The following is a 21,350-nucleotide window of genomic DNA, read 5'->3' on the forward strand; positions in this document are numbered from 1 at the left end:
GGTAGATAGTCATAGCAATAATACCTACCATTTGATGAATGCATATTAAGTGCCAGTCATGATACTTGGTGCCTTAAGTACATTATTTTCACTATAATTTGGTGACATAGATATTACCTTTATTTCAACAGAAAAGAGTATAGAGCCTCTTAAGGAGCTTGAAGTTAAGGAGAAACAATTTATATCAGTCTAGTAAGACACTTAATTTTACTTTATTACTTAGGTGTCTTTGAGAAAGAGTGGGCTCATAAATGTTATGTAGTTACATGCAGAGTCATAGAACATCTCCCACATGAGATTCCTAAGCAGTTCTTCCAAACCATAATGCTTAGTAATAAAATGCAAATGACAACAGCAACAATGACAATAAAAGGGACCAGGGCCATTTAATAACCATTGTTAATAACAAATTACAAGTGTTTTCTCTAGAAAACAGCTTATTAAGAATTGCAGTCACACTTGATATGGTCATCAGCCATTTTTCAAGATACCACTTTTCAAGCGGGGCTTTTAATAATTCCATTTCTTGTGTATTTCAATCTCACTTCACAGTATGAAATTGCTAAGAGCCATACATTTATCAGATGTGTTCCATAAGATTACTTGTTTGCTATCACTTCCCTCAGTGCATCATATTTTTGTTACATGATCAATATGAGAGTCTTCTTTCTAGAGAAGTCAACTCACTCCCTGCCTAGTTTGAAGTGGGGGACTTAAAATCATTTACAAAAATCCCTCCCGTTACTTTTCTTGCCCCACCCTCCTTCCTTCTCCTTAGACCCCTCTATAAATAAACTTAATTCTTCATGGTCTGTGGCCTCAAAACATAAATGGTTACTGGAACATCACATTTAGTTAGAAGCTGTTATATTAATGTAACAAAGTGACCTGGGTTTGGTCTGGACTCAGAAATTATTTTGAACCTGAGATGAGGAAAGACTAGAACACTGTTTATTAAAAATTATAAGAAATGATTTTGCTTTATAAGAGGACTGTATTAGTCAGGGTTCTCCAGGGAAATAGAACCAATAGGATGTGTGTATATTTATAGAAAGAGACTTATTTTAAGGAATTGACTCATGTGATCTTGAAGGTTTAGTAAGTCTAAAATCTGATGGGTGTGGCTGTCAGGCTGGAGGCTTGGCAAAGAGTTGCAGTTTGAGTCCAGAGGCTGTCTGCTGGAGAATTTCCTCTTGCTCAGAGTAGGTTAATCTTCTGTTCTATTCAGACTTTCAACTGATTGGTTGAGGCCCACCCACATTATGGAGGCAATTTATTTACTCAGAGTTCACTGATTTAAATGTAAATCTCATCCAAAAACACCCTCACGAAGACATTCAGGATAATGTTTAATCAAATATCTGGGCACTGTGGCCCAGGCAAGTTGACACATGAAATTGACCATCATAAGAAAGAATCTGTCATTGAGGGATATTTTCCTCTTGTCCTAGAAAACCATTTTATAGTTATATCTAGAGAAAATTCAGGTCTGGAATGGAGAGGTTTGAAGTTATGGCTCCAAAGAGCTAAACTGCTCTGAATTTTCTTGTTAAAGGCCATCTCTGCAGGACTTGCTTCCTTTTGAGAACTGTTTGTTTTCAAAATCTAGATTTAGACTCCCATTGTATTTTCATCATTGCTTATTCTTAGAAGTCTGTGTGTGGGTTTTCCGTCTAAGTAATATTGTAAACCATTGTTCACTGGAGGTTGGGAGCTGAGGAAGGGCTGTACCCCATGGAGTTACTTGGAGGTGGTCTAGTAGCTATGCAGGGAGGGAAAGGGAAAAGGTGGTATGGGACTATGCAATCCTTGCAAGTTATCCCGTGGGTTACTTTCCCCCATTATTGTGGAAATTTTGGCAGATCTCTTTATAAATAACAGTGTGTTGTGCTGTGGAAGATTAAGGTAAAAGAGCCAGATTAGAGTGGGAATAGTCCATGTGAAAGCCATTCCCTTAACAAAATGCTGGTGGGTGAATTTTATAAATTAAATGTTTGTGTCCTCCCAAAATTCATATATTGGAATCATAATCCCCATTGATATAGTATTAGATGGTGAGGCTTTTGGGGGTTAATAAGGTAACAAAGCTGGAGCCCTCATAAATGGGATTAGTACCCTTATAAGAAGAAACACAGGAGAGCTTGCTTCTTCTCTTTCCTCTCTGCCGTGTGAGGAACAATTCTTGGGCATACCATTATATACTTAACAGGTCCTAATTTGGTTTTACTTTATATAATTTATCTGTGAACACACTGTTAAGAAGTAAATAATTCTATAAAACTTGTTAGAAAAATTATCAGTCCCTGACCACCCTCATTTTCATTTTTCTTTCCCTAGAAACAGCTCCTTTTCAACTCTTAGCTGACACTTTTTTCTGTTATTTAGTGTTGTGTGTCTAATGAACAGGTGTATATTGCTAATTCTTGATATTTAGCAGTGTTTTTGCTACTGCTTGGGATTTTTCGTTTGTTTTTAGGTATTAACTACTGAGTTCTTAAAATGGGAACTGAGAATTTAGCTCTTTGTAATCTCTTCCCCATCTTTCTCTCTTAATTCCTGCCCCTTCAACCCATTATAAAGTAATATTAAGTGATTTTGGTTAGATCAATATCAGTACTCAGAGCTTACAGTATTAGGATCATATAAACGCTATTAACACTTGAGCCATGTAATATACATAATTTTTAATTTTTTTCTGTGCATTTTTTAAACCACTGGAACTAGTAACTGTCTGCTTTTATTCCCTGATTTATCTACTCCCACAGTCTACCACTGTTCCTTTTTATAGCATATTGTTCTTGTTGCATGAATGCAACATCTTTTCCATCCAGGTAAGTGAAACAGTCAGAGGTGATCTGGCTAGTTGCCTTCTCTGGAAACCCCCAACATCATTATTCATAGATTCTATTCTTTTTTTCTAAGACTCCCCAGAAAAAGTCTCTTCCAATTCCTTGCCTGGAGTATATAAACCTCAGTTTTATATTATTAAAAACAATTTGTTGAGTTATTTTATTATGACAAAAGTGGTACCTGTTAGTAAAAATAAAATTTAGAAACACAACAAATAGGTACACAGATGAAAATTTTAATCCCATCAGTAAGATAAAACAATTATTTATTAACTGTTTTTTTCCTGCATTTTTTTCTTTCTCTAGCATCTAACAAAGCTGGCACAAGAGTAGACACTCAGAATTTTTTGATAGAGCAAGAATACAAAAATCAATGTTACATCAACATACATAAACAGTGGCCAGTATTTATGTGTATGAAGTAAATAGTGCATCTTAACCATGAATTTTGAAATAAATTGATATGCACACTTAAGTTTGTTTTGCAAAGTGACAGTTTGAATGGAAGGTGAAGCATAGGGAGGTAAATCATGTGAACTATGTTCCATGAAAGTGATATGAAATAAAAATTTATCAGGGATGCTGAAGATGTATTTAACTTTGGTTGGTGGTTCAAGAGGATTTATTAAGTGCTACTGCAGATGTAAAACTTTTTAAGAAGCAGGGGAAATTCTTTCAGGTAACTCTCAATCTGGAGGTTCTTTTCTTTCTTCCAAAGTCTGAGATACAGCAGTACCCTGCAGGTAGAGAAGACATTCTGCAGACAGTGTCAGAGGAAACTGTCCCCCTTGTGCTTCCAGCCATTGAAGGGATCTTGGCATTGCTATTAGAAAGAAAAAAGTCCTGAACTATTGGCATATGATTGATTAAGGTGTCTGAATATTTAGAAAAAGTTTAGGTGGGTTGAGAATTCTCTGCAGTAACCCTTCAGAGCCCAATGCAAGGAAGGGACTGACAGGTACAAAAGCTGTCAGTTACTGAATTACCCTGGGCTGAGAGGAAGGATGGAATACAGGAAGGGGCAACAAATGCTGCCACATTAAATAAAACAAAAAATGAAACAAATGCAAACCTGAGCAAAGTCATTTTCCAGCCTGCTCCTGGCCAAGGATTTAGAAGAAAGCTTTTTTAAAAACTTAAAGACCTTAAACGCGAATTGTTTCTGATTCTTTTTACTTTGTTATATGTGAATATATTTGTGCAAATGTGTATCATAAATAACTCTCAGTAAATTATTCATTGGATAATGGTGGTTCAGCTGATTTTATCTGACTTGGGTTTATTTGTTGTGGGTTTTTCCCAGCTTTACTGAAATATAGTTAACATAAAACATTGTGTAATTTTAAGGTGTACAGTGTGATGATTTGACACCCATATATATTGTGAAGTATTTACCATAGGTCAGTTAACACATCCTTCACTGCATGTAAATACCATTTTGTTGTTGTTGCTATGGTGAGAACATTAAAGCTCTACTCTCACAGCAGCTTCCGAGTGCACAATACAGTATGGTTAAATATGCTGCATATAGACCCCCAAAACTTACTCATCATTTTGTACCCTTTGACCAACATCTCCCCATTTCCTCCACCCTTCAGCTCCTGGCAACTACTCTCTGTTCCCATGAGTTTGGTGATTTGATTTCACATATAAATGAGATCATAGAGTGTTTTTCCTTCTCTGTCCACCTTATTTCACTTAGCTTAATTCCCCTAAGGTCCATACCTGTTGTTGCAAAGGGCAAGATTTCTTCCTTTTTGTGTCTGAATAATATTCCATTTATATATATATGTGTATAAATATAATTTTTTTTTTTGTGGTACGCGGGCCTCTCACTATTGTGGCCTCTCCCGTTGTGGAGCACAGGCTCCGGATGCGCAGGCCCAGCGGCCATGGCTCACGGGCCCAGCCGCTCCACAGCATGTGGGATCTTCCCGGACCGGGGCACGAACCCATGTCCCCTGCATTGACAGGCGGACTCTCAACCACTGCGCCACCAGGGAAGCCCTATATATAATCTTTTAATCCATTTACCTGTTAATGGACACTTAGGTTGTTTTCATGTCTTGGCTATTGTGAGTAATACTTCAATATCTCTTCAAGATAGTGATTTTGTTTCCTGCACATATATATACCAGAAATGGGATTGTTGTATCATGTGGTCGTTCTGTTTTTAATTTTTTGATGAAACTTCATTCTCTTTTCCATAGGGCCTTCACCAACTTACATTTCTACCAACGGTGTATCAGGGTTCGCTTTTCTCTACATTCTCAGCAGCATTTGTTATTTTTGTCTTTTTGAGGATAGCCATTCTTACAGGTGTGAGGTGATATCTCATTGTGTTTTTGATTTGCAGTTCCCTGATGATTAGTGATTTTGAGCTCCTTTTCATGTTCCAGTTGGCTTTTTTATGTACCTGTTTGTATGTCTTCTTTAGAAAAATTTCTGTTCAAATCCTCTGCCTATTTTTTAATTGATTTGTTTGGTTTTTGGCTAATGACTTATATGAGTTCACTACATATTTTGGTTATTAACCCATCATCTGATATAAGGTTTGCAAATACTTTCTCTTGTTCTGTAGGTTGTCTTTTCAGTTTTTCATTTTGTTGACTGTTTCTTTTGCTGTGCTGAAGTTTTGAGCTTAGTTAGAATGTTCTTATTGATGCTGAGGGCGTAAGCCTGGGTCCTGATAGAAGGGCAAGGAGAAGACAGGCTGGGATATGCTGAGCATAAGGGGCGGGTCAGAGAATGGGAGAATCAGGCCCAAGGTGCTGCAGCTGTGACCAACACTCTCTAGAGGAAGCCCAGTTTCTTGGGAGTTCTGTGGGTGGACAGGGGAGTCCTGGGATGAGAAACACCTGGGTGCTTTGGGAGCCAGAAGCTCCTCATCCCAGACATGTCCCTAGGGAGTTTGACTTATACCACCTATCACACAAACACCAGTGTTCATGGTTGTCTCCCACTCCCCGCCCCATAGAGTCACAGCACAGAGGCCATGCTAGATGTGGGAGGATGGGCTTTAGACCAAAGGCTGTGCAGGGAGGGAGTGCCCAAAGCCAGAACAGGGAGAGACCATGCATGGGTGGTACACACATCCATAGGTTTCCAGGAGCCAGAAAGACTCAGTAGCAAAGCACTTGGACTTCTGGGGCAGAACCTTGTAGCCCCAATCAGATGTCTATCAAGGTCCAAAGCTGCAGCAGTCCTAAGACACTATTGCATTTTCCTCAGAGCTGCTTGTTGATTCTTGCTTTTGTTGCTTATACTTTTGATGTTATATCCCAAAACAAATTATTGCCAAGACTGATGTCAAGGAGATTTTTCCTTATGTTTTCTTCTAGAGTTTTATGACCCAGGTCTTACATTTTAAGTCCTCAATCCATTTTGAGTTAATTTTTGTGGGTGGTATAAAATAGGGCTCCAGTTTTAGAGTTTTGCCTGTGGATATTCAGTTTCCCCAACACCATTTATTGAAGAGACTATTCTTTCCCCATTGAACGTTCTTGGATCCCTTGTCAAATATTAATTGGCCATATATGTATGGGTTTACTTCTCAGTTCTTGATTCTTTCCATTGGTCTATGTGGCTGTTTTTATGCCAATATCATACTGTTTTGATTACTATACTTTTGTAATATAGTTCAAAATCAGGTCAATCTGTTTAAAGTCACAAAGTTTCTGAAATGGTTAATCTGAACCAGATTTTCTCATTGTGGGAAGACCAGGTGGAGAGCACACAGCTGAGAGTAAATCCTGTTCACTTTGGATATGCCTCATAGTAGACTGGTGCTGACCTTTGTGAAACTTTTGAAAGTGATGCAGAAACATTGGGAATAGAGCATCCACGATGCCCTGAAAATTTTCAACATTATCAATTTTAGATTTTATCTCAGAGGAAAGATGACTTTTTTAATGGAAAAATGGTACTGTTTTATAGAAATAGTTTTTGAAGGTTATAAGCACTTCATAAAATGAGAGCCTATGGCCAAATTATTAACACTAAAGATGCTGATTCAGTTGACAAAGGTTTAATGAGTTCCTATTAGATACAGAGTGGTGTGCTAGACCTTTGGAGTATATAAAAATGCACCTGCTTGTACAATCAGATAACCTAGAGGTTAATATAGGTAGCTAATGATATTACAAATTAGCTTATGATACATGCAAATGAGAGACAATAGAATAACAAAAGACATGATAAGTAATTTTGACTGAGATATCTATCAAGATTCAACAAAAGTTCTCAGAGCTGCAGTACCTTGGAAGCTGATTTAATTCTGAAAATCTGCCACATTAACTATTCCTATGAAGTTTACAAACTGTGTTTATAAATGCATCAGTGGCCCTGGGAATAAAAACTCAGAACCTTTGGAAACTCCTGACAGTGACAAGAAACATTTAAGTCCTTAGGACAATGTGTTTTATTTTCACTACACTACAGAACTGTTTATGATCTCAAGTCCTACCTCAGGTAAGGAAGGACGAGACAAAAGACCCATTTTTTTTTAGATAAAAATAGTTGATTCCAGCTGTATTCGGCTACCTTTTAAACACCTAGTTCTGAAAGATATCTGCTTGTTGTGATGGGCACAATTTACTAATGCTGGATAGAAGTTGACTAGGGAAACTATTCTAAAGGCAAGTAATGTGGTAATTTGGTACTTTGTGGGAGACACTGTGTTTTGAGAAATACTGTCACACAATATCCACTCCCATTGCTCCCAGATTCCACTGTCTCAGAGCTGAAAAGAGCCCTTGACTTTGAGATGTTCCTGTTGAGCAGACAATGAAACCAAAAGCCAGTTGAAATTCACTGTATTGGTGGGAAATATACACATAACTGACAAAGTAGTAAATGAGGTGATTTTAACAACAGAGCCCAATCCAGTAGAACAAATATTTTACAAATCAAGTTTGAAAAGTTAATTTTCAATTAGTTTTTAAAAGACTTGAATTTTTTATTTTCTTTTTTTGCCGAGTGTGGTGGCTTGTGGGATCTTAGTTCCCTGACCAGGGATCGAACCTGTGCCCCCTGCAGTGGAAGTGCTGACTCCTAACCACTGGACCGCCAGGGAATTCCCTAAAAGACCTGAATTTAATGAAGAATAAATTAGAAGGATCTCAGCTTCTCTCATACATAGGCCGTACCTAAACAAACTTGATTGTTCACTGAATTTTCTTTTTATTATTAGGATATTTTTTGCTATATAGAAAGAAGGCATAAAAAACTTTTCACAGATATCTAAAAGTTAGTTTTAGAAGAAGTATGATAATTAAATACAGAATGAAATACATAACTATTACTCAAAGTAAAAATTTTGCTCAAGGTAATGCTTTTTTGCATTTGGTCAGTCTCAGGGAGCATGACATGGAGCCTGACACATTCTCGGTAAAGGTTTGACTGTGGAATATATGAATCAATAAATCTTCTTTCTCTTTATGGTATATATTCAAACACTTGATTGGCTAGTGATTGACGGACTCTATACTTTGTTTGAAAGAGGAGCACATGAACATGTATAACCCAAGAACCATATTTTCTTCTTATTGCCTAAATTACTCTCTGGATGTAATTTAGGCGCTTGGATATTTGCATCTTGTTCATTTTGCTTACCATTTTCCACTCTACTAGAGCAATGGTTTCCAACAATAAGAAAAAAAAATGTATTTTTGAAAAGGATTAACACAAAACCAAAGCTTGGAAAGTTTGAGTTCAAAATCCATTGTTGGCATATTCAGAGATAGGAGGTTAAATGTCAAGTCCTAAATTATAGGTCTGTTGTGGTGTAGTTTATCTTCTTTTGCCCTCTAGATACACTCTCCACCCTTGTCCCGCCTACTCTGGGCTTCGGAGTTTGACCTGTTGGCTTCGCATCAGTGGGTCTCTCTTGCCTTTAGGCTTTGTGTTGGGTCCAACCTATAAGGAGACTGGAAAGAATGGAGTGAGCTGGCTGCATTTCTCTACAAACCTCATCTCTTTCTGTCTCTCCTCCGTTCCTATCTCCAGAATACTGCTCTGACTCTTACAGTTTCCTGTAATCCAGCCCTCACCTTATAAATAGTCCCTTTGTTATATACTTTTGGCAAATGTGTTGTCTTCCCACTGACTACCTGATACAATCTTCAATCCCAAGACTCATATTATTTGCCCAGTGAGTTGATAACATTTGTGGTACACCCGTTGACTTTGAGGTACTAGTGCACTGCTCATTTGCAAGATAATCAAAAAACGTATCCCCCTTGTGGGATAGGGGAAGCCGGACATTCATTCATTCAAAAGAGTGTAATTCAGGCGCAGTTTTAAAAACTCAGTTAAGATTTTTAACAAAGCCATAGTCTTATGGTCTCACATACTACTTATTTCTAGTTCTAAAAGCACCTTGAACATACCTGTATTTCATGGTTCGGTTGAGTTCAGGAAAAGCAAATATTTGTATGAGAGAACAACTTGAATCAAAGAAGCTGATGGATGGTTCTGAAGAAAGGGAAATTAATATCTCTCCAAAGCTACAAATTTTTTCAATACATCTATTCTATAATTGTCCTATGGAGATATTAAACACATGATCAAAGTAATTCTACACAAAGTGATTACCATTCTTCATTTATCCATTGGTCTGGAAAAGATCTTGAGAAGTAAGGCTACACTTAAGCATACATTTCTAGAATTTTGGAGTTTGCTAAAAACCTAGAAAATATTATACACTGAGTTGGTTTGATGTGATGTTCCATACAATGTAATTAGGTTTGTTATGTTTGAAACAAGAAAGACTTTCTGACACTGCTCAACTGAAAATCTTGAATTTTTCACCGAATACCCATTAAATTACATATGTAAAATGTGAGTTTCACGTACATAATGTATTTCTTCTTTAGAACCTAGTGAATGGGAACATGGTTTTAGTCTAGTTTTCACTGAATTTTTATTATAGGAAAAAAATTCACACAGCTCTCTCTGTGTATTCATAGCACTGTTGCTTTTCAGTCAGCAAGTGAAAATTTAACTTCTTATGTCCTCCTTTATAGAGGAAATTCAGCTGCATTTTTTTTTTTCGAAAATGGAACTGGGATGGAAAAAAATATTTTTCTTCTACTGCATATCAAGATGAGGGCTGATATTGTCTAGAGCTAAAATAAGTAGTAATGGTTTGCTCCAGGGTCTGTAACTTTACACATTCTTAGGTTTTCTTTAGTCAGTGGTAAGGAAACAGAGGATATGTATATCTTGCCAATACTCACTCTCTAGATGTAAATGTCTTTGCTAAGTACTAACTTGGACCCACTACTGCACCGCCCTGTGAAAATGTTCTTCCCTTGCCTGGACTCCCCCACTCCCTTCTACCATTACACAACCAGCTCCAGTATCAGCCTGGCAAACCTAACCTGATGCCCCTGCAGACAGAATTTGTCACTTGCTGCTTTGCCTCTGTATGTGCTGCCTCTTTCTGTTGGCATGTATCACACTGCATTTTACATGTTATTTCCAGACCGTACTGCAAGTTCATTAGTGGGATCAAATCTTGTTTTTGATGATTAGCAAACTCCTTAGAAATTCATTAGCAGGCAATCAGGCTGAACTATTCACTACCATTCCGCTTCTCATTTATTTGCAGAGAAAATAGAATAAAATAACTTTTACTGGGTTTGTGAGAACCAGCAATTTAACTCAAGCATAGTTCTCTTCTCAAATGTAAGCTAAAGGAAAGAAACTGTGTCTTGTTTGTGATTGTATCCCCAGACAACTGTATGTCCATTAAAATCAGTAAGTATTTGTTACTGAAATTGAGAAATAACAAAAAACCCAAACCTTTACCATCTATCTTGCTTCGTTCTGTAAAAGCCATCAAATTATCCACTATCCCTCCCCCCACCCCCAGTTTTTACCCATTTGCTGACTTGCTCTTTCTTTCAAGCTTGTGTTCCTAAAGACAGGTTCACTTTTCTCTCAATATATTTGTCTTTTTATATTGAAAGAAAGGAAAGGTGTGTGTACGTGCAGCGTATCAGAAAGGAAACGCCTTCTTCCTTGATCAGATTGAGTTCACCACACAGCCCTGACAGCAGTTCCATTGACATCTGTTTCATGGAAGTGAAAGGGCAAGCAAGGTGGCCCAGGCAACTTTTAGCAAGTCTTCTCTTCCGAAGACTCTGCTCTGCATTACAGAGAGTATCCTAGGGTTCTCACTGCCCTTCTAGATGGAGACCTGCCTTTTCCTTCCAGTGGAATTATTTCCTTGGTGAATGCCTCAGGGTTGCAAAGTTGGGGGGTGGAGGAGAGTGTGTGTTCTTGAATGTATGAACTGTGTGTGTGAGAAACTTAAGTGCTGCAGTTCTCCAGCTGACACTACAGATATGGGCAAGATAATAATCCTTTTTATCATCCCACAGCCCATAAAATGAATGCTTTTTGATGGTGTAGGCATAATGAAAGGAAATACTAAGTTAATTGGACAGACACCAGTGTAAGGTCTCAGTAGTAACTACTGTGGCTCCGTGCATTGCTTTAACTCTCTCGGATCATATTTCAAATGACCATTGCTGAGAGAACTCCCAAATAGATTCTTGGCAAATGTGGTTTCTTTCTAAAGTTTATCACCTCCGCTGGGCCTTGACAATTACATTATAAATGCGATTTTGAGCTTGTCCATCATTTTCCCTGCTACCTCACTGAAAAAAATGTTTGCTTTTTTTCTGCAAGGTTGCAACACTTGGAACTAGGACCGGGGACTATGGCTACTAAATTCCAAGTTCTCTTTATGTACTTACTTGCTTCAAAGCAGGCTTATGTTTGTTTTCTTAGTATCTTTTACGAGTATATCCGTCACCAATAAAATAGAAGAGGGTGATCCTGACCAAATTAATAACCATTTTTCATGGATCTGATAATGCCCTTTATAGATAAAGAGTAGTATGCACTTAAAATAATCTCTTGAAACTTCCTTCAATAACATTTTTTGGGGGTCGGGTCTTACATTATCTTTCCTCTCTAAGTGTCTGGATTGCATATAGAGAGCATAAATTCTCTTTCCAGTGACAGCTATGTTCACACTTCTCATTTTATTTTATTCATTCTGTTTTATGGATTTTGCAAACCTGACTTTCAGTTAACCTTATGCCCCCTGAGGCTAAACTTTTGATTTAAAATTATTTGAAGCTTTGGGCTCTGGATTCTATAGTGGATATAGATCTATCTAAGGCTTTAGATGACTCAGAGTCAGGATACACAGCTTTCAGAGTTGATGCCAGGGACCAGCTGCTGGCCCCAGAGAGTGCAAAGGTGCTAGCACTAGATGGCTGGGAATTTGACAGTGTTCCCTGAAACTCAGTGATGGTGCCAGAGAACTCCTTTTCCAGGGTCAAGTGATGCTATAGACAGAGTTCTAATAGCATGAAGCCCATTTCATCCCCTTCAGCATTTGGCTAAGCCATTCATCAAAGACCTCAGGTTTAGCCAAGCCTCCCTGTGTTCACACTACCTGGTGAGGTGTTAATGAGTCTGGGTGTCATGCCCTGCATGCCCTTCACACTCTCAAGCTTCTACATGCTTCCCTCTATCCATTTCCCTCAACCTACTAGGCTTCTTTGGGCTTCTCTCCAGGCTTTGCTTCTTTAATCAGAGAAATTGTCACCAACGCCACAGACTTCCTTTTCCCTTATCCTTCCGTCAATTGTGATCATTTTTTTGTTGTCGTTCACTAGTAATTGCTTTATTTGATAGATACAATTTAACGTCAACCAGTAGTTGTAGCATTTACATTAAAATTTTTTTCTTCATTGGATGAAAGATTCTTTAAATTCTGTGGTGCTTTACAATTTTTAAAAGTTTCACACACATGATTTCATATAATCCCATAATAACCCTTTTTTTCATCCTACCCCTGTATTGCCCCTCTGCACTTTCTTCTCTCCACTGGTGACTACTAGTTTGTTCACTGAGCCAGTTCAGGAATATCCCACTTGACCTCCCCATCAGTCCTCTTTGTTGTTACACCAGGCTTAAAAGGCTTGAGAACTTTCAAGAGCTATGTGGATTGACTGGACCCAGTAGCTCTGTCTCCCTCCCTCACTAAATAATGTGTAACTCTACTTAACCGCAAAGACGGATGTCATCTCTAGAAACTCTGTTTTCCTAACTTGCCCTGAAATCTGTATCTCTAGGTTTTACTTTTATTCTGAGTTTTATCCCTGTTACTAAATAAATGATGGTCTGTTGATGCTCTGTTACCACTTCATATTGAAACTCATGTGTAAATTCAAGTTTATCCTCCCTTTTACCACAGCGTACATAACACAATATAGAGGTAGAAAGAGCCCATAATTTGAAGCCATTACACTGGAGTTTGGGACCTGGCTCAACTTCTTGCAAATGTACATGATATAGTCATTGAAATGCAAATAGTATTACCAGTGTTGCATGTGTTATCGTAATATTTCTGTAATTCATTTTCTCTTCCTTTTTTTTCTCCCCATCAGTGAGTGCCCTAGCTCACCTATTTATGGAAATACCAGACATGTCTTTGTAAAATGCTGCTTTGTAAACTACTTGCCCAAAGTCAAACTTTTTGGTGTGATGCTTGAGAACTATCTTATTCTCAAATACATGTTTTCAGATCCTCACTTTTCCTAGAAATTCTCAGCTTTTGCCAGCCCTGCTATCTCCTGAAGCCAGCGAGGGACTGTGATACCTCCTCAGTCACACCACCACTACCCTTCTATTTGCCTTTCTTATTCCAGTTGCTTGTTCAAGCCCCATCTCACCTTGATTCCCTGGATAGTAATATATTAACTTCATTTAATACCTAATTGAAATAGTCACACTACCTAACATTTGCCTTGTTCATCGTCTAGAGGCCTGACTTGTATTCTTATGATGATGCTAATTATTCTGTAGCCCCCTGATTATTGCTTAACAATTTATGCCTAAGAAAGTCATCATTTCCTTTGCCTTGGTTTTCTGATACACAAAATGAGGAACATTGTATTTTCTCTTCATAGGTCTTTATGGGATTTTATAGGTTAATTAAAACATTTTGAAAAGCTTCTTGAATAAAGATTAATAAAGTTTTATATTTGGCTGTCAGTTTTATTTTTCTGGATAATACTATTATTTATATCAAACTATTTTTGAGAAATTTATTTTTTTCTCAGCTTTTAAAAAACAGTTCTTAAATGAAAGTTCAAACTGACCAGTGGCCATTGTAGTGTAGATGGAATAAAACAAGACAATGCATGATGTGTAATTCCTTCCCACACGTGTTTATGTGCACTTCTTACATATAATAAAGAAGAGAGAAAGAAGGAAGGGAACAAGGAAAAAACTGAAGAAAACAAGAAAAGGAAAGAAAGAAAAGGATTAGAAATCCTACAAAGCAAATGATTAAAAATTTGCTAGCAAGTTTTTATGGTGCTCGTTTACTCCAACTTTTATTTAAAGACAGAATATTTTATAATGGAACCATATATGAGCCAGAAACCTAATTGCATCCTTAATTGTGGAAGCCAGTGGATACAGTAATCTGTCAAAAAAACGTGGTCTTGAGCAAAAGAGCAACTTGCAGCTAAGCAACAACATCCAGTTTTTAAAACCTTATTTTTTTTCCTAGGATGGGGATCTTTTCTGTGTCAGCTAACAGGTTTTTTCTGTTTTAGTCTGGTGGCCAGTGAAGAAACTTGACAGTTTTCCTAAACTGAAAAGTTATTGGGAGATATAAACTTCAGATTAAAGGCCTATAAATGTGATTCAGTTTGTTTGAGTGAAAACAGCTTCACTTTTCTGAGCTCCTCTATTCTAGCCCTTGTGTTGATTTAGCTAATGGGTGGCAACATGTGATCTCTTAATCTCTCCGTTCTCTGGTTCCTTCTGGAGGTAAAGTTCTATGATTCGATGCAGAAATGATTCTCAGCTTGGTTGGATAGTCAGTGCTTATAAGTATCTGATAAAAAACTTTTTCTTCCCAGTAAAAGGTATAGTTTCCTAAAAGATATATACCGTTGACCTTTGAACAACATGGGTTAGAGCTGCATTGCTCCACTTAGACACAGATTTTTTTCACTAAATGGGTACTACAGTACTACACGGTCTGAGGTTGGCTTTGGAAGAACTTTGAATACAGAGAGCTGACTGTAAACTTACATGTGAATTTTGTACCGCACAGGGATTGGTACCCCTAACCCCTGCATTGCTCAAGGGTCAACTGTATAGATATATAATTATATTTATATTATTATGTGAAAAGTATGTGTATATATATATATATATATATTTTTTTTCTTTTCTCTTAAGCCGCCCAGTGGTAGATGCTGGGTAAGCAGCCATTGTGCACGTTTTCATAACAGTCAAGCCCCGCTGCTCGCGTGGACCCCAGAATCTAGAGAGGCCCATTGCACCCTCTGAGACTGCACAGATAGAATGCTGGCACGTGGCCTGAGTTCTGCCAATTGAATCATCCTGTCTATTCCTGGGTCTTTGAATCTAGAGCTAGTGTTACAAAGAAACAGGAATAGTTTTGCATTTATTCGGGAGGCACAAGTGGATTCAATGTTCCAGACCAGCAAGAGCTGTGTTTCCAGTGGTGAAATACAGTGTCTACTAGCAGTGGGGTCCTAACCAGACACTTCCTGTGGTGTGATTCTTACTATTATTGCCTAGCTTCCATTGGTTTTGTAACTGATTTCTAGGCTGTAGAGTATCTTTCTAGTAAATTCGGCAAACTATCCAATATCCTTCCAGGAAATTCATTTTCTGTTTAAGCTCACCAGAATTGGTTTCTGTTGTTTGCAAACAAGAGCCCTAATACACGTAAAGGTAAGGAAACAGTTTCAGTATTTTAATGAGCCTCCTAAGTCCACCCATGGGTTCTGCCTTCCTCTTTCAATCTAGTGGTGTTGGTGGTTCGGGGGGATTGGTGGTGGTCAGGATGGGAAAGTAGCAGGAAGGGCTGTTTAAGGATGCCTGCTCTAAAGGGCATCAAGTTAATTGTTAAAAAAATTAGGGGTCTGAAAACCTCAATTTTCTCATTGTATTAATATAAGGTAAAAAAAAGTCGTGAGCTTATCCATATCATTTCCAGAAAGTCAAGTTTATTTTAAAAGGATACATTTGTAATCCCAATTATTTACTTTAGATCTTGGTACCTCTTATTTTTGAACTGATGAGTAAGGTAAATGTCTGTCCACTGAACAAAGTAAATCAAACAAGGACCCTCATCTTCTGTAGTATGTACCGAAAAGTTCTTATTAGTGAAGAAAATAAAACAAAAGGCCTTATATTTGGGTTACAAGTGGGCTCACATTCATCTGATCCAGCAATTCTCCCACACTGAGTCTCTTCATAAAAAATTTCAGAGCAGAAATACAGGAGGCTGTGTGTGCTGTGTAACTTAGTGTACTTAGCATATTCCACAAAGACAAATTTTAAAACTCAACCTCAGAATGTTTACAGAGTAAAAGATGGCCTGCAGTTGAATGTCTAAGTTCATATATAGTGAGCCTACTACATACCTGAATGGCCTGTATGCACAAGCATTGTATAAATTTTGTTAAAATATAAATGATTGACACTTAGGTTATGAAGATGAAAGCCATGAAGTGTGTGTGTGGGGGGGGTGTGGGTGTGTGTGTGTGTGTGTGTGTGTGTGTGTGTGTGTGTGAGAGAGAGAGAGAGAGAGAGAGAGAAATCTTTTCTCCAAGGTCATCAAGTTCTTTTAGTAGAAAGTATCATTTGTGAGGCAATTAATATTAAAATTTTAAATGTAAGGAAACTAGGAAGTATGAGATCCAGAGAGTAAGTGAAGTGGGTAGGTCATGTGACTTCAGAAAATGGAGATAGAGGAAAAACAAATATGTTTTCTCCAATCCCTTTTGTGCTTCTTTTGTTTTGATTATGTAATCTCCCTCTAGACAGTCAAAAAAAGTTCAAAAGTAGACTTTCCTTTCTCTTTTTAGAGGTCAGTATCCTTTGAAACACATAGGCGAAATGTTTGTCTGCTATATTGTTTATTAAAATCCATTGTTTTCCCTCCTTCTGTATCGTAGCTAAGTCCAGGATTATCTTCTTCTGTTTATTGTACTCCTTGCTTGCAACCAGCAAAGTAACATCAGCAGAGGCAGACAGAGACTGCTTCTTATGTGAAACTTAGCATTATTCATTCTAGACAGAATTTATATTTTAATGCTTATGAAAATCTCCAAAGTAGAGTCTATTCCCCAGGCAAGTATTATGTACAGCAGAGCAGACCTGTCGCACTCAGGCTGGAGCTGAAAGAGCATCTCCATGACAAAGCGCTTCTCCATGAGAATTGATTCTTTTGTTTCTCTGCTATCAGGGGAGTAATTTTGGTCATCTACATTTTTTGTATAATAAGGACACCTGTTTGCTAATAACTAAGCTGAGGGTATCACAACACAGCGTATTAAAAATAACATGGGACTCAATACTCTGTAATGATCTATAGGGGGAAGAATCTAAAAAGGAGTGGATATATGTATATGATAACTGATTCACCTTGCTGTACAGCAGAAACTAGCACAACATTGTAAATCAACTATACTCCAATAAAAATTTTAAAAAATATACTAATATAGATGTAGCTACTTTTGGTCTTCCTATATAGACAATAAAATTTATATAAAAAAATAACATGGGAACACAGTGCAGATCACACATATACACAGATCTTTGCTCTTGGTAACTTAACAGACCGTAGCTTTTTCTAAGTGGCTAAATTGACTTACAGATTTTCTAGGATTTATTGCATTTCATTTTAATAAGCAATTATTATAGTTAAATAACTAATTACTTTATAGCAGGTGTAACAAGTATCATGAGGGTGTCGTCCACTAAAATGCTTTATCACTGCTTTTTCAGTGTCACAAGGTAATAATCAAAGGCAGAGCTTAAAAGAAATAAAATGAGTTCCATTAGTGAAGCAAATTAAGATTTCATTCAGTGAGACTCAGTATGCTTGAATGCTACGTGAATAAGCTAACATAGGCTAGAAACAATAGGCCTACTGAAATGGTTTGTGCTGAGTGAGTGACCAGACAGACTATCACCCGAGTCCACGCAAGGGCATGTTCCTCCTGGAGGAGCTAAGTGTTTGGGATCCTTTTCTCTTTTACTGGTTAGCAGACTATATAGAGAAGGTATAGGTGTTTTTCTGTCTTAGTTTGTGACTGTGCTACAGAGGCTGAGAAACTGAGAGGTTAAAAATTAGGAAAATTCTCATTCTTCTATGGGTCTGTATGGAGGTAATATTTAAAATTAAAGACCAAAATCAAGATGTGAAGGTATTGATTTTTATAATGTCTGTAGCTAGGGATGCTGATTCATCTACTTTTTAGAAGATCAGGAAGTCAAACTGTAACAGGAATTTACCAGTTCTCCAGGGATAGCGATAAATGTAACTGTTGATATAAAACATCAAAAATAAAAATAACCAAGCAATCAAAGGACTTACCAAATTAAAGATCCTCTCTTTGATTATACGTATATATGTAATCATATATATTTGAATATACATACAATTATATATTTGTATATATAATCATGTATTTGAATACATATGTATTTTTAAATATGTATTCTCAAGCAGTTGACAGAATCATGGAATATTTGAAATATTAGAATTAATAGACGGGTTAAGAATTATACTATTTATCCTCTATTTTTGTAATAAAAAATTTGAGGCCAGAGGGTTGAATTGACTTATCCAGTTTCCATAGTTAATGGTCAGGATAACACTTCCTTAAAGTATAATAATATTTGCATATAAATAATCTTTCTGTGTCTCTGCTTTAAAACTTCAACTTAACTCATTCAGAAAAAAGGATTTTAGTTTGGCCTCAAATTTAATCGCTTTATTTACCATATAGAAGGTATCTACATTATCATGTAGAGTGAAAAGTTAATCTAAATTGCTCTTGAAATTCATCTGCTACTCAGTATAAACATTCTGACCTTCATTATCTTGCAAGTAAAAATGTGATCATATTGACATTGACACCCAAATCTAGTTAGCTCCAAATGCCTACCTGCCCAGGCAGAACCTTAGGCCAATCCCTTCCCAAGTGGACTCAGGAATTCTCAGAGTGGCCATGACTCACTCAGCAATACAGCTCTTAATGTTTTCTTCCATATTCTTGTTGGTGGTCTGCTATCCCTAAGTCCTAAACCACTGCTTTAAGATGCTGCTGTGTATTTGGTGCAGAAGTAGGGAGACTAGCTTCTTGGTGTCCAGTGCAGAATTTCTTGTGCTCAGAGCCTCAGAACATCTTCACACACTTCTGCTGAATCCTTGAGATTCAGTACTCAGACACCACCCACCATCCATTTTTCTACCTCTTCCCTACACTCTCTCCTAGCCCCCCCAAAGCCTCTTCCTTTTCCAGAAAATATTATAAGGCAAGTGGAACACTGCAGAGGAGGAGAGTGCTATTCATGTCACTTTTGAAAAAGCATTTATGTTTCATCTTCACCCAACCAAGATAACATTTTAAGAATATTTTGAGATACATTTTACTTTCTGAGAACTGGCACGAATGATATGGGTCATCATTACTTTAATTAATCACTACCATTTGTAAGGATGATGGTTTGTGTTGTTTGGCCAAAATATTGAGCCTCCGTTCAGAAATATTTTCTCAATTATTCAACTAAAAACCCATCTCTGAAGCAACTTCACAAAGGATAACTTTACTTTAATCAGTGCTTCTAGTACCTTATTTTCTATGAGATCCAAATGGACCTCAAGTCTTTTTCTGGGCCATTGACGTGGAAAATGATAGTTGGCAGTCAACGGTCATTAAAAACATTCTTAGAATGCTGCTATAGCATTGGGCAGCCATTACTGTCATGTTGTGAGTGAAAAAGGCAGAATCATAGTATTTTAAAAATGGAAAGGAACTTAGAAATAATTTTCTTCAACTCCCTCGTCGTATAGATAAAAGCAGTCATGTAACAACTTGTCATTTTATACCCAATTCAGAAGTTTGCAATATTCTTCTATAAAAAGAAAACATACAATCAAATAAGGCACTATTCTGTGCAGAGACAGTTTATTTGAGCATCACATTTCTATTCCATTTAACCATTGCACTGGTGTATCCAGTGGTAATTCCCATCCTTGATTTGTAACAATCCCAGGTGCATTTTACACTCCATCCATGAAATTACTGAAACACCGCAAAAATAATTCACACTGTAGTAAAGAATCCCACAAAAATAATTTCATAGGGTGGGAATATTTTGCAACAAAATATGATTAGGTAGATAAAGCAGTTTCTAAAATAGTGGGATTCTTAGAGCACTGATAAAATTAGTTGAAGCCTGAATGAATATCTTGAATGGCTACAGAGGAGGGGATCAAAGATTAGAAAATTAACTTTATGTTTTTATGGATAAATGCAATAACATTTAAGTTTCTGAAAATTCAATCAGGATGTTCAAATTCATTTCCACCTGATTGCCTTGTTTCTCTTGTATCATGTTAAACCAGCCTTGGGTCTTCATGACTCCCCAGTGAATTTCCAATTCCTTGCCCTTCCTAAGAGCCATCTGTTGTATTGAAGTTCCCACTAGATCTGACATAAACATTTATGTTTGAGTTCATCTTGAGCAGGGACTGTGCCTAATAAATCCCTGGAACTCTGTACTGCCCAACACATAGTTACTAAGTTTATTTTTCTCAAGGTATCTTCTCTGACAAAGGTTCTATTTTGGGGCTAACTTAGCTGAAGCTAGCACACTAATTTCTTCTAATTAATTAAAACCTTTAAAATGATGATAAAGGTATTGGTGATCATTGAGAGTCCAGGATGGTAAGAGCTCTTTTCACAGGGGTTAAAAAAATCTTCATCTAAGCAAACAGAATGGTCATATGAATTGAAAATATTTATACAATATTCTTCCCATGAGTCAAATTCAGATGATGGAGATCCACTAGAGTGACTGTATTGACATAGTTTATTTAAGGGCTGTCAATGTACCATTGACTAGAAGCAAATTGGTTATAATTGACTTGAGAATATTGTGGTGACTGCGTTCATTGTCTTCTGAAGGTGACTTATAAACTCAAACCAGTATCCTCCTGGACATATTTAATAATGCATTCAGGGAGGCATTTTGCCAAATTCCTTTGAGACAGTATTTTAAACATGCATTTTGATGAATGGCATGTAGGTAATGACCTTGTTCAATCGACAGAGCCTAGTACACAGTGAAGCATTGACTAACAGAGAGTTTATTACAGTAAGATGGAATTTATTTTTCTACATTGGATATTTATTTGCCTCAGTGTGTTATTTCAATTTTAGAGAGATTTTTTTTGTTTTGATTATGAAATCAAAACATGTTTATTGTAGAAAATTAGGAAAATACAAAAGAAAAAGGGAAAATAATTTAAAAATTAACTCAGTTCAGAAAAATAACCACTATTTCTATTTTGGTCTAAATCTTTTTAGATAAAATGTATAGATATAGGTTTATTTTCATATATTTTTATTT

This window comes from Neophocaena asiaeorientalis, unplaced genomic scaffold (assembly GCF_003031525.2).
Source record: "Neophocaena asiaeorientalis asiaeorientalis breed wild unplaced genomic scaffold, Neophocaena_asiaeorientalis_V1.1 scaffold521, whole genome shotgun sequence".
Classification (NCBI taxonomy): domain Eukaryota; kingdom Metazoa; phylum Chordata; class Mammalia; order Artiodactyla; family Phocoenidae; genus Neophocaena; species Neophocaena asiaeorientalis.